Raw genomic sequence first — 13,253 nt, 5'->3', positions numbered from 1 at the left:
TCTCTTGTTTTTTTTTTTTGAGTGCAATTTAACAGAGTGCAAAGATTTTTCAGGAACAAGTTTATTAGATTGCAACAGAATCTCCTGTATTTATTGATAAAATTGGTTCCATTTTCCCCCTTAAGAATCCAGAAACCACTCAAAGTTGTGTCATATTAAGACGAAAATCCTGAAATTTCCATGAAATGACATGAATGATGACTCGTGTATGGTTAGTTTTGGTATTGTAGTTAATAAATCGCTTTTAAATATTCAACTTATACTCCAGAATTTTAGTGTTTGAAGAAAATATTTTAAGTAAACATTTCTCCAGATATATCAGTGTTACGTATACTGAAAGACATTAGTAGTTAAGAATTAAGTTATGAAATTGTTTGGGTTTACTGGAAAGTTAAGGATTCAGTTACTAAAGTAACATCAATATCTTAAAAATCTGTCAGTGACATGAAGATTTGATTATAAATGCTTACAGTAGAAAGACATGGCTTATATGGAATGGTAATAATTTGAAAACCAATTTATTTTGGAAAAATTTTATTTTTTCCTTATCACTTTTCAAAACAATTAAATTTTTTTCCTCATTTAGACTTAAACAATTTAAAGAAATCAATTCATAAACTAAGTGACTTGTTCATATGTACAAAGCAACCTCTTCGGAGGGGTGGGAGGGAAGGGAAAAAAATAACAGAATGAATCAAACAACATTACCCTATGTAAATTTATGATTACACAAATGGTATCCCTTTACGCCATGTACAAACAGAGAAACAACATGTATCCCATTTGTTTACAATTAAAAAAAAAAAGCAACCTCTTTTCTCCTCCCCTTCCCTTAATTTTTAAAAAGTTTTCCTAGTGTTTACTTTTACTTGTTTAATTGTAAACAAAAAGTGTTTCTATATTCATTTCTTCAGTTAACTTTTTTCTCCAGTTTTTTAATGCTCCATCTGTTGTGTGGTCCCACTTAGGTGAGGTTCAGCTATCTGGCAGTGTCTGAGATGGCTCCAGGTAGTTGGCATGAAACCAGGGTGTCTGCATAGACGAGAAGTTCCACAGAGCCTCGGGTACCGCCTGAAGCCGACAGTTTCCTCTCAGGAGACAGCTTCTGGCTCTTCTTCCAGCCCACCTATGGGCTCAGCCCATCCTCTAATCATGCTGTCCTAAGTATGCCTACTAGTTGCCCCATACAAGGATGGATGGTTGAAAAGCTTGTGGCAAGATTGAGAGAAGTGTGATGATGTGAGGGCAGGAGGCACATTTAGGGTTGTAGGGAAGCCTGAAGGGTAAGAGAGAATGAATCATAAACAAAGGAAGCGGGTTAATGCCGGGAAGGTGTCAGGTTTTTGAGCTGGAGGCCAGTCAGCCCTGTGTCTGCCCATTAAATCTGGAAGGCTGTCGCTAATGTTCATAATTGACCCCATTGTCCATTGAAGTAATCTGCAGATTGCACTCATTATAACCTATTTAAAAAGTCATGGAAGTGCATAGTATGTTTTAGAATTTAAAAAACTTTCACGTGAAGGCAGACATTTCAAGGGATCAGTTTTTATTTGTCATTTACTCTTTTTCTTCTACCCAATGAAGTGTTTTTTTTTTTTTTTTTTTTTTTTTTTTTTAGAGCAAGATTATTTTTGTCTCTTCTCTTTGAAAGTAGAAACTTTATTTTAACCTCTGTTGTTCTTCTGTGGTGTAATTTCAGATACATGTCAGTATCCCCTAATAAAGTTATTCTTCATAGCATGAACATAATGATAAATTTTATGCAGCTTTGCCCTCTAGCCCCTATTTTTACTTCTGCTTTGTGACCAACCATAAAGTTATTTGTTGACACAGCTTTTTCTTCTTATTCATTCCTCAAGCTCTCCATCCATTTCCACTCTACACACATCACAGAATTTGAATATTGTCACCAAGTCCTTCTCCTATTTATTTATGCAACAAACACTGTGTGCTGTTCCAGGTACTCTGGGAATACAGGAGGACCAAGGAGTAGGAGCCCCCATGCCTTTGAGCAGTTCTCACCCTAATGGAGGACGAAGATAACAAATGAACAAAGCAAATTAGTGAATCAGGCAGTGCAGTGTGATTGGGGAGGGAGAGCAACCAGGGAGGGAAGCCAGGAAGGGACTCTGAGGAGGAAAGTCCTGAGATCCAGCTGAGCAATGAGGAGTCAGCCAAGGGGTTATCTGGGGAAGAGCATTCTAGGCAGAGCAAACAGCTAAGATAAAGATGCCTGAGGCAGGGATAAGCTTTGCAGGACAGAAGGGTTGTCTGCTGTGACTGAACCATAGTTTGGCTAGTGCTGTGGGCACCCTGCACACATCTGTGTTACTGTGTCCCTAGCTTTGTGGAAGCCTTGCTCTCCTGGTCCCAGTCAATAGCTGACTGGGCCAGTGTTACAAAAGCTATTTCTCTTGCTTCAAGTGGCACTCACTTGAGTACAAGCATTTCATCTGAGCCACGTTTCTTCCATGATTTGTACCTCCTTGTCCCATGCCCTCATTCCTTTCCATTAAGAGCATGTCCTCAAAAATATTTGGTGAATGAGAATCCGAGCTAAACTCTGTTTCTAGGAATCCCCAATCTAAGGCACATAAACTTTTGATCTTGCTTCTGAGCTCCAGACTTTTATGCAGCTGCCTACTCAACACATCTACTTGCTTTTGCCAGAGATATCTAAAACTCAGTGTAAAATATTGAATTCATGATAGTTTTCTTTCCTCCTCAAGCTGCTGTTCTTTACTATATCCACTCTTTTAGTTTATGCTCCCACCTTTCACTTAGTTATACTAGAAATTTAGAGTTGTACTTGGATTTTCCCTTTTCATGAGACCTCATGTCCAGTCACTCATTAAGTAACTCATCAACTTCATTGTCTTTCCACCTCCCATTTCATTGCTTTAGTTTAAGGTCTTGTCTAAACCATTGTTTTAGCTTCCCAAGGGGCCTTCCCTCTTTCCCTTTCCAATCCATTTCCTCTGCCAATTTCCCTATTGTAAAATGAAAGTCCCATCTAGCCCCTCTTCTGCCTGTGTTCCTTTAGGGCCTTCTTTTTGGAGCGAGTGAATGTTTCCTATTGGATAAAGCTCCTAACTTCTTAGCATGGCTTTTGGGCGCCTACGTGCCCTGGCATTGAAGCACCTTTGCTTCAGCCTTCATAGCTGCCAGCATTGTGTGCACTGCTTTGTCATTTCCTCAGACAGCTTCCAGTTTCATGCTGTTCCTTAATGCCCTTCCCTTCCTGGGCACAGTCTAGAAGACTCGGCTTTCCTTCTTCATGAAGTCTCTTAGCCACCCATGGGAGGTCATTTGTACCCAACCAAGTGTCCTGGAAACACTTATTTCAGGGCATTATTATACTTGCTTTGTTTTTCACTAATCATTGAATTCTTTGCAGAGAACATGTCTGCTCACATTGCTGGGCACATCAATATGTATTTATTGAAGGACTAAATGAAAGAATAAAGGAGAAGTTTTGTTCCGTTTAGCTTGTTGGTTTTTATATAGGATAGCTTAGTAAACATGAACACTTCATGTGCCCTGATCAGTCAACTCAATGGAAAAAAAGATGTGGGAATTAGTTAGACCAAGTGACTTAGGTAGCATTTCTAATGTGGATTTATTAACAGGAAACATTGAATGATAGGGGAGGGGAGATTGCCAAAGAACAAACTTTAGCCTTAAAATTTGGAGTTAGTAAATTCATTAATTATTTAAAATATTTAGTTAATGTTTGCCAGATGCCCATCCTCGTGTTATGTTCTGTCAGGGGAACAAAAACAAACAAACAAACAAAAAAACAAAAAAGAAGCAGTTGATACGGCTTTTCCCTACAGGGGCTTAAATAGGGAAAATGCCAATAATACAAGGGGATTTTATATAGTAGCATGCGATTTAAATCATAAACAACTCAAATAAGAAATTCTCTTGGTTCTGAAAAAGCCTTTGGTGGGCTGAAGGGAAGAATTTACTCTGAAGAAATGATGTTCATATAATTCAATAGTTTTCAGATATTAAGAAGATAGCTTTTTTTCTGGGCTTTGGTAAAGAAAGAAATACATAATATTTATATTTTAAGAACTTTTTGTCAGATTTTTGAATGAACTTGTATGTTGCAGGAAAAATAAAGTTGAATATCATCGTTCAAAGTGATGATGGTGAAGATGGATTCCAAGTAGGGGCAAAGGGTGATGACTCATTTAAACCAATTAGGATGTGAAAGGAAAATGCTTTCCTCCAAGCTTTCTGATCTTTGGTACATACCCAAGTCCCATGAGTTATGGGAATATTGACCACTCATTATTGACAGAGTAGTTACCTCCTCTTGTACCTTGATTTCTTAAATAAGTGAAAATGTATGATGTCAGATTTCCTGCATGACTTTTTAAATTTCTTGCTTAGGTTATTTGTCATTTGCACTGTTGTGTCTTAATCTAATGTACAAACTTTTGCAGTTCCATTTTCCACGACAGGGAAATCCTTTAATCAAGGATGAACTGTAGATCGATCACTCCCCTGTAGGGGTCGCTAAAAGAGTGGTAGTTTGGCATCCTTCCTGTGCCACCCAGCACCTTGTGGCATGACTTGGCACAATTTGCCTAAGAATTGTGAGATTTGGTTTGTGTTGGTATTTTATTTTTGTGAGTGATATGAGCTCTACATCCATTGAAAATTCTGAAGGCTCATAACTATGTATTTTGTCACTTTGGTTCTGTAAATGTTACACCTGTGTATTTTTCTTAGCCTCGTGTATTTGGTGCTTGGTTATTTTAGAGTTTTCATTATGTCCCATTTGCATATGACAAATGTATGCACATAGACACATTAGACCATATTTTCAGCTTTTGCAGCATTAGTGATGGTAACCTAAACTTGACTTCGGTAGGACCTCAGATTATTGTTTAATGGGGTTGTCACTCAGGACACTTATTGGCTTTCTCCAGTGCTTTTAAAAAATTGAATTGAGCATGATGAGGTGCATCCCCTTGATTAAATGTTTTTCCTCCTATGCAATCACCATTAGCTGTTTGGCTCCCATTCTGTATTCTTTTGAAGCAGCCCTGCATTGCAAATCAATATCTTTCTGAAGAGCCAGTGTTGTGAATTGCCTGGACAGCATATGCACGGTTACTTTGGCTGCAATGCTGCTGCAGAGCCCGGTTACTCTGCCTTCCTGGGAACTCCACAGGCAAGTCCATCGTGTTTGGATAAAAAAAAAATTAGATTTTGGGGGGAAAAAATTGAACTGTTAAGGCTATTGATACTGAAAGTTAGCATGTCCTTTATCCTCTTCTGAAACCATTTTTGGTGTTATTCCACTGAGATTAGCTTCTCTTGGATGATTTCTGCTTTTTTTCTTTCTTTCTTTCTTTTTTTTTTTTTTGTGCTTATGCTTCCCCCTGTCTTGGTTGTAGTACGGCCGTACCATTTCAGCTTGCTAGTGCAGAAAGATGTGAATTCAGTTGCTGTATAAGGCTGGCCTGGTGCAAACACATTGCTAGAGACATGTTAAAGAGTTCCAGGTGAATCGAGCTTGAGAGAGACAACAGCAAAACGGTAAGACGGAGCATGCTTAAAATGATAGCAAGGGTTTTAATTTGGAGCATCTCGGCAAGTCTGAATCCTGACTCACTCATTTACAACTTGAAAAGGATTCATTTTATGCATGTCATTTTACTTACTCCCTTCTATTTAACTGCCAAAACCATCACAGATTGATAAAGGGGTATTTAAATTAGGCATCCGACAGGAGGTTACTCATGAGAGAGTCTCCGGAGGCTCCCGAGGCTATTGCTTGTAGTTTGTAAACACCAGTAGCAGTGATAAGATGAGGAAAAGGTTCAAGGACTGCTTCTTTGCCATAGATGAGTCCTAGTTCTTCTGAAACTAGCCCCATTGAATGTAGCTTAATAAGATCTTACAGATTGTTTTACCTGACTTTGCTTGACTAAATGCCCTCTGGGTCAAGTGAGTGAAGGACAGAAGACCACTTTTTTCTGTGGGTAAACTGATGTCCATGAATTTAGCTGGACTGGATCTGAATGAGATAAATATCTCTAAAATATTAGGAATCTGGGTCTTCCTCCCTGCTCATCCTATCCCCCCTTCCTTCCTGGAGCACAGAAATGCACCTGCTTTAAGTGTGTGCTGCTGAGCAGAGGTCAGAGTGCTAGTATTTTGCATCATTACACCTGTGGTGGTATGCTTTCATGTGCAGAAGTGATAATCCTTCATGCGGTTCTGCTTGAAGTACTGCTCTTATAGTGGACTATTGGCATTTTGGATGCTAATAGAGAGCCCCTGCATGCACGAGAAAACCAGGGCAGCAGACAGACAGGCTACTCTAAAATGATGCTTACCTCCTTATAAGAAGATAAAAATCATGAGATTGAAATGTAAGCCTTGACATCTACAGAGGTTGAATTTCTCTTTCCTTTGTGAATTGGCACACAGTTTTTGGAAGTGGTAGGGGCAGGGGGTCAAAGTTGAAGGACATGTTTTAATGTTGTTCAGAGTAAGATTAATACGTTACATAGTCCTACCGAGTTTATGTGGATGCATCTACTGTATAGATGCTGAATGTTAAGGATGTCAGCATTTGATTTTTTTTTTTAAATAGTCTGCTTATGTATACATACCTTAATTTAGTGATTCACTTAAAATGTGAATATTTTCAAAATCATCAGTAACTTGCATATTGGCCATAAGCCATTTCTGTATAATTTTGTGTCATAAGTAAATTTAAGAAAATATCTGATCACTTGTTAGGCTGAGGGAAATATTGATAACATGTTATGATTCATAATAAATAAAAAATGTTTTTTTGGAGGCGGCAGTCTTAAATGTACTTCTGTTATCACTCAACTATTTACTGTAAAGATCAGACATTGACTTTTGAGAATGAATATTTGGATTTTCTTCCAAAGAGAGTTGAAATTTTCTTTTTTTAAAAAAACATTTATTATTTTCTAAAAAAAAAGGTGAACTATAAGCTGTTCTTAAAAAAAAAAAAGACAGAACTTTTCTGTTTAGAAGACAATGTGTCCTGTGTTTGCTGTTTCAAAAAGAAACAGAGTGATATGTTCTAGCTATTTATATTTTTACCTTCACTTTGTGTAAACTGTGAGGTTTATTTTTCCATCCCGTGACAGAAGGAATTATACATCTAAAAAAGTAATTTTTAAAAAGGGGAATAGTAGAGCAGTAACATGACACTGATTTTACATTACATTTTCTCCTCTTTATGTCAACATTTAGTAACTCCCTACTGTATGAAGACATGGTAAGACATGCTGTGAGGAAACCCCAGATAAAGATCATGGAGCTTAGATACAGAGTATTGGCATTTTCCCTGGAATGTGTTCCAGAATACTTGCTCATGGATAGTAAATTTAATGCTTTTAAAATATTCTATTTCCTACTTAGGAGAACCTTTCCTCTACTTTCTTTTAAACATTTACTTATTAAACATTCATTGAGAATTTACTGTGTCCTAGTGAAGAATTTTACAGATTTCGTCCCTGTCCTCAAGGAACTTAAAATCTATTCATTTTTAAAATATTTCAGTGAGAAACTCTGTGGCAAGTTTTGTGCATGTGTATGTGTTTCCATTTTGGTAGTTGTGAATGAGATACTGCACGCTTTGATTTTTACAATTGTGTTTAAAATACACATACACAATATTTAGCATTTTACCCATTTTTTTAGTTTACAATTCAGTGCATGAAGTACATTCACTGTTTTGCAGTCATTGCCATTATGTGTTTCTAGTACTTTTTCATTATCCTAAACAGAAACTGCAATCATTAAATAATTCACTATTTTCTCCACCCCTACCCATGTTCCCTGGTAGTCTTTCTTCTGCTTTCCATGTCTGTGAGTCTGTCTGTTCTATAACCTCCTGTTACATCAAATAGAATCATATGGTATTTGGCCTTTGGTATCTGGCTTATTTCACTTAGCACGTTTTCAGGATTCATCTGTGTTATAGCACATGTCAGAATTTCATCCCTTTTCAGTGTATGTGTTGAGTTTCATGATGTCACTAAATTAAGTTCACATATGGACAGCTTAGTAAATAATTTAGAGATACTAAAAATTGTAGCCTATGGGGAGGGGCAAGGAATTAAAAATAGAAATGCAGAGGGAAAGATCTATTGGTGTATTTAGATTCTTTATATGTCCTGCTGATTGAGCATGATAACTGGGCTGCTGAAATTTTCACATCCATTCTTTGCTGATAGCAACAGTTTGCTGAAGTCCTCAGTGGGAAGCTGGACTGTGACCTTTGTCATCATTAACATTCAGATTACACCCACTGTGCTTCTCATCCCTTACTCATTTTAACTCCATAAGCTCAGACTGATGGAAACCTTACTCCGTCTCCAGGCTGTCTTTCGCTTTCCACTCCTGTTTTCAGTGAACACTCAACACTCTGTCTGAATTAGACAGAGAGAATGAGTATAGGCTTGGTGCCACATTAAGCAATTTGGATGAGGTAAGCTGACCTTCATCAACATTGTTTTTTCTCTTTCTTAAATTTCTTCTCCATACTGCTTTTCTTAAATCCAGATGGTTTATCTGCTAGGTTATCCTTTTTTGAAAGCTGAGGTCAGGCCCTAAAGATACCCTTTTTATCAACTGAACTGTTCTGACAGTTCCTAGGTTGGGTCAGTCATAAGTTTATGTGTCTCTATGCATTTAATTCCAAGTCCAGTCGGCCCAAACATAGAGGAGGAAGATCCAACATGTTAATATGTAATAACTGAGTCATCCCATCTTTTCCAATTAGCCCAGTTTTTCTTAACGAGCCTTACTGATTTCTATCATGACCTGACTTTTTAATATGAGGCTAATTCATAATTAGATTAATCAAACGCATGTTTAGTTGGATGGTAGATCTGCAGGGAGAATGGAAGGATAGGCCAGAAAACCTTAAACCACAAACAAGTTATTTTGGGCATCTTCAAAAGTGCTTTTCTTTTGCATCAAGAGGGATAAGCAAGAATGGAGAGATGTATTGTAGGTCAGGTCCTTCCTTTATTTATTTCTCTCAGAACATAAGTCTCAGGAGCCAACGCAGTGGTCAAGAGCTTGGGCTTTATAGTCTGAGTCCTGCAATAAATCTCACCTCCTTTGTTTGCTCTCTGTGTGGGCTTAGATACATTACTTAATTCATATGTGCCTCAATTTAATTACCTATAAAGTTGAGATAATGATATAAACCCCTCATGGGGTTGTAGCGATTGAGAAACTATTTTTAAAGCTGTTTTCACAGAAACCCATTATATAATAAGAGCTTAAAAGTTAGCCACCACCATCATCATTGTCATCTCATCTAGAAGTGCTCAGTGTCCATCTCTTTTATCAACTGCATTATATCTTGACCAGTTTTTTCGATTATAGAGCATATGCAATTGTCCCTTAACATTATGGGTTTGAGTGGATAAAAGGAGGTTGTAACAGAATGTTCCAGGTTGCTATTTATCATCTGGCAGGCAATGGTATGTGTTCAATAGACTTTTCTACCCAGTTGATAACATGTTTGCCCCACCAGCTTGTTCCTCAGCTAAAAGAGATCTTGCTAAAAATACAAAGTTGACAGTAAAATGCTTCTGGAAGCACTGGGGTTTGTTTCAGGTGGCAGACAAGCAGCAGGGTATGTGCATCCAGCTGCTCTTCTCTATTCACCTTGGACATCTCAGTTAGAAGTCACTATTGACTTTTTTCAGTTGTAGGAAAGGTTTACAGAACCAGTCTTCATGAAATCAGTTAGGACTTTATTATTAATGGATTGCTGTCAAATATATTTTTGCTGAAATTTTAGCTCTTCACAATAGATGGACCAATTGTTAAAGCTACATTGAAAGATACTTCCATTTTTTTTTTTCAAAGACTCATTGTTCCCTGTGTCTCTCTTCATAAGCTCTGTGTGGTTAGTGACCCATATATGATTCTCTGAAAATGTTAAGAGCTTCAAAAGTCAATCCTGTATTGAGTGATGCCCTATATATTCCTGAATTCTTTGGTTAGGTTTACATCTAGCTTTATTTCAAACTTTTAAACTTTATAACATCACTCTTGCACGAGTCGCTAAATTGTTATCCAGGAACTAAAATACATTTAAATTTTATTAAAAATATGGTTAGCATAGGTGAAGAGACATAAATTGTATTTTTTTATATAGCCATCTGTTTCAGAGTAAGATGATAGTACACAGTTTTATTTCTCCTTCAGGGAAGAAATTTAAAAATATTTATAATCTTTATTTTTAAATGCTGTTCATATGGTTACCAGGGGAAAAGAATCTAGGTCCTAATGGATAGTCATGCCTCCAGTAGTATATTATTTTTGATTTTCATTTTTTAATGTTGTTGCACTTTCTGGATGCCTTATCATGCATCGGGGACAGAAGAGCAAGCTACAGATATTTGAAAGGTAGAAAGATGAAGGAAGAACTGACCTGGTTTAGTACAAACAAGGTAGGGGCAGTTCAGTAGAACTCAGAAGTGAAACAAAACAGGATTCACGTGGTGCCTGAGACTGTCCTTTGCACAGCCCTTGAGACAAATGACAGCTTCTGCAGTCCTTATGATGTTTTAAAATACCTGAAAAAGTAAGCTTGTGTGTACAGTTAGAAGCTGTCTTGTCCCATGCTATTGAATTTAAGTTCAGCCTGTTCTGATTATTAGTTGTGAGTAATTCTGACATTCTTAGTTTTCCAGTCACTGTAGAGAACATTGGTCAGTTTCCCTTGCCAGGTTATTTTACACTTCTGTGTCATGCAGTATTTTTTGAAAATACACTCTGATCTTCTCTTCTCAGATAGGGCCAAAGACAAAACTTAATAACGAGAAGAGCTATATTTAAACCTGTAAATTTTATGAGGTGGGGAAGTTCTTATGAGCAAGAACAGACTCTTTGCTAGAATAAGAGCTTTAATGGAATAGTGTCTTGATGAAGAAACTAATTAGCCATGCAATGTGAGCCTCTTGTGTAGCTTAATTCTTCTGTTTTGTTGAGGGTGGGTATTCCATTTCTCTGCTGTAGCTGTGGGAATTTTGTAGGTTGGCATAGGCTTTTGCTTTGTGGAATCTCAGGACAAAGTCTGTCCTTTGCTCTGAGTATAAATTCACATCTCACCCTATAAATGTGGTGGGAATGTAGTCATGTTAATTCTTGTAGTTCGCCTCCCAACATTGGATACTGATCTGGCCCATAGGATATAAATGCTACATCCTCGTTCCCACCCCATACACAGTGGATTAGTCAGCATATAATTGTGCATATCAAGTGAGAGTTAGAAAATTTACATACCACCTTCTTTCTGTCTTAACCTCTTGGAATATTTAATAAGTTTTTGGTGGAAACAGTGTCTGAAAGATGTCTCATCCAGCTTCCATGGAGTTAGTGTGAGAGTTCATGTGCTCTGTCCAATCTGGAGGGCTTTTAAATTTTTTTCCCTAAGGGAGACTCGTTTTAGGATATATGGTACTCTTAAAAATGTAAGTTCCTTAAAATGTATTTTTGTAGTTCCAGAGTGATTTCCTTTTATTTTTTTCCCCCCCAAAGCAACCAGATAAACCCTGATAAATAAAAAGTGAAGCACAGTTTTGGGTTGTTTTCCTTAGAAGAATTTCATGACCTTTTAAAAAATATATAATTACCAATGGCAAAAATAGCGCTCATGTATTATAAATACATACATGTAATCCATACATTTCTAGGTAGGAAGTGATATTCCATATGCCCTTATGCTCCATGTGTATTCTTTCTTTACTCCTTGCTCACTCTAACCCTATTGCTATTTGTATTCATATCTATATTATGTAATATTGTCAGAAAACATTTCAGAGTTCAGAATTGTATTAAAGACTTATCTGAATCAGACATTATCACCCTATGTACATCTATGATTACATGACCTGTGTAGCTCTATGTACAACCATATGAATGAGAAGTTATCTTCTAATTACGTATGTTGTATCAAAATGCATTCTACTGTTATGTATAACTAATTGGAACAAATTTAAAAAAGACTTATCTGAATTTACCATGATATTTTTTAGAGGTTTGGGCAAAAAAAAAATGTCACCCAATGAACAGTGACGTGATTATCACTCTTGTTGTATCTGCAAACCGAAAAAGATTTGGTCTCTGAAGGGGTTGACTTCTCTTGCAATATTTATCTTTTATTTAACCATGACAGCAGAATGTATCCTAACATGATTTAGAGTACCATGTCTTGAGCTTTAATGTGTGCACATGTCAAATGGAGATTTAGTTAAAAATCCAGATTCCAGCCCAGTAGGACTGTGGTGGGCTTCACATGTAGGATGCCAGTGCTGCTGGTCTGTGAGCAGCAAGGTATCAGAGAATACCCCAGATGAAATTCTGATCCCCAAAGATAACAATGTGCCGAAAATCTGTATAGGCCTCAGTTAATAACAGGGGTAGTACTTCTACCCTTCCTGTGAACGTTCACTAAACCTTATGTTAAATGTGTCATTATGATTTGGATAAAATGAAGAGCCTAAAGGACAGTAAATAAGTGCATCTGTATATGAACCTATAAGTGTTTAAAACTATATTTCATATATCTAACCTCAAGTATATAATTATAGCAAAAGGTAAAGCAGCTCAGTAAAATTATTTTAGCAACATTTATCAAAGCTTAAGCTGCTAGGAAGACCATCTAAATATTTTATAATACAGTTAGTGAAATAGTTATCCAGTCTGTTGATGGTAAGCACTGAAGCCCAGTAAGGGTTGTAACAAAACTACAGTCATTGAAGCAGCATAAAAGAATACAGTGTCCTCAAGAGTTCTCCATTCAACCATGTCCATTAGTTGATGAATTCAGGAGTCAAATGAAATTAGATCAGACCCCAAAGAAATCAGTCAATAGAGAAATAAGCATTTTAAAATGAAACCACATTATTAGACATTGAATCCTGGTGAGTGGAAATAGCTGGTTTCACTGACTGGAAAAGATCTCAACTTGGAAGTTGCCTCATTTTAAAGTGTTTCTTAGGACTAAATTTCCAAGGGGCTATTTTTAGCTAAAGGGGAAGATGTATAATTAGGAGAATAACCCTTCATTGAGTAAATATTAACAGAACACCCATTTCATGGCCAGTCTTTAGTGCTTTGGGGACACTAAAGAAATGGAAATTATGTTTTGTGTGCTCAAGGTGTTTACAGTTGGGTCATGGAAATAAAATTAACACACGAGAAAGAGTATGAAACCAAGA

The 13,253-nt window shown here is 37.0% G+C and overlaps 1 protein-coding gene across 4 annotated transcripts in view; it reads left to right on the top strand.

The window, feature by feature from the left end:
- Cdk14 (cyclin dependent kinase 14) overlaps positions 1-13,253 on the top strand; it is a 549,244-nt gene that overhangs the window by 114,832 nt on the left and 421,159 nt on the right. The window contains exon 1 of one of the 4 annotated variants that reach the window (XM_047560805.1): positions 5,453-5,556. The exons of the other annotated variants lie outside the window; for them this stretch is intronic. The gene's annotated coding sequence lies outside the window, so the exon portion shown is untranslated. Of the gene's footprint in view, positions 1-5,452; positions 5,557-13,253 lie in introns of those variants that run through there. 4 annotated transcript variants of the gene reach the window in all.

This window comes from Sciurus carolinensis, chromosome 8 (genome assembly GCF_902686445.1).
Source record: "Sciurus carolinensis chromosome 8, mSciCar1.2, whole genome shotgun sequence".
Lineage (NCBI taxonomy): Eukaryota > Metazoa > Chordata > Mammalia > Rodentia > Sciuridae > Sciurus > Sciurus carolinensis.
This window is presented reverse-complemented; position numbering and strand designations above follow the sequence as displayed.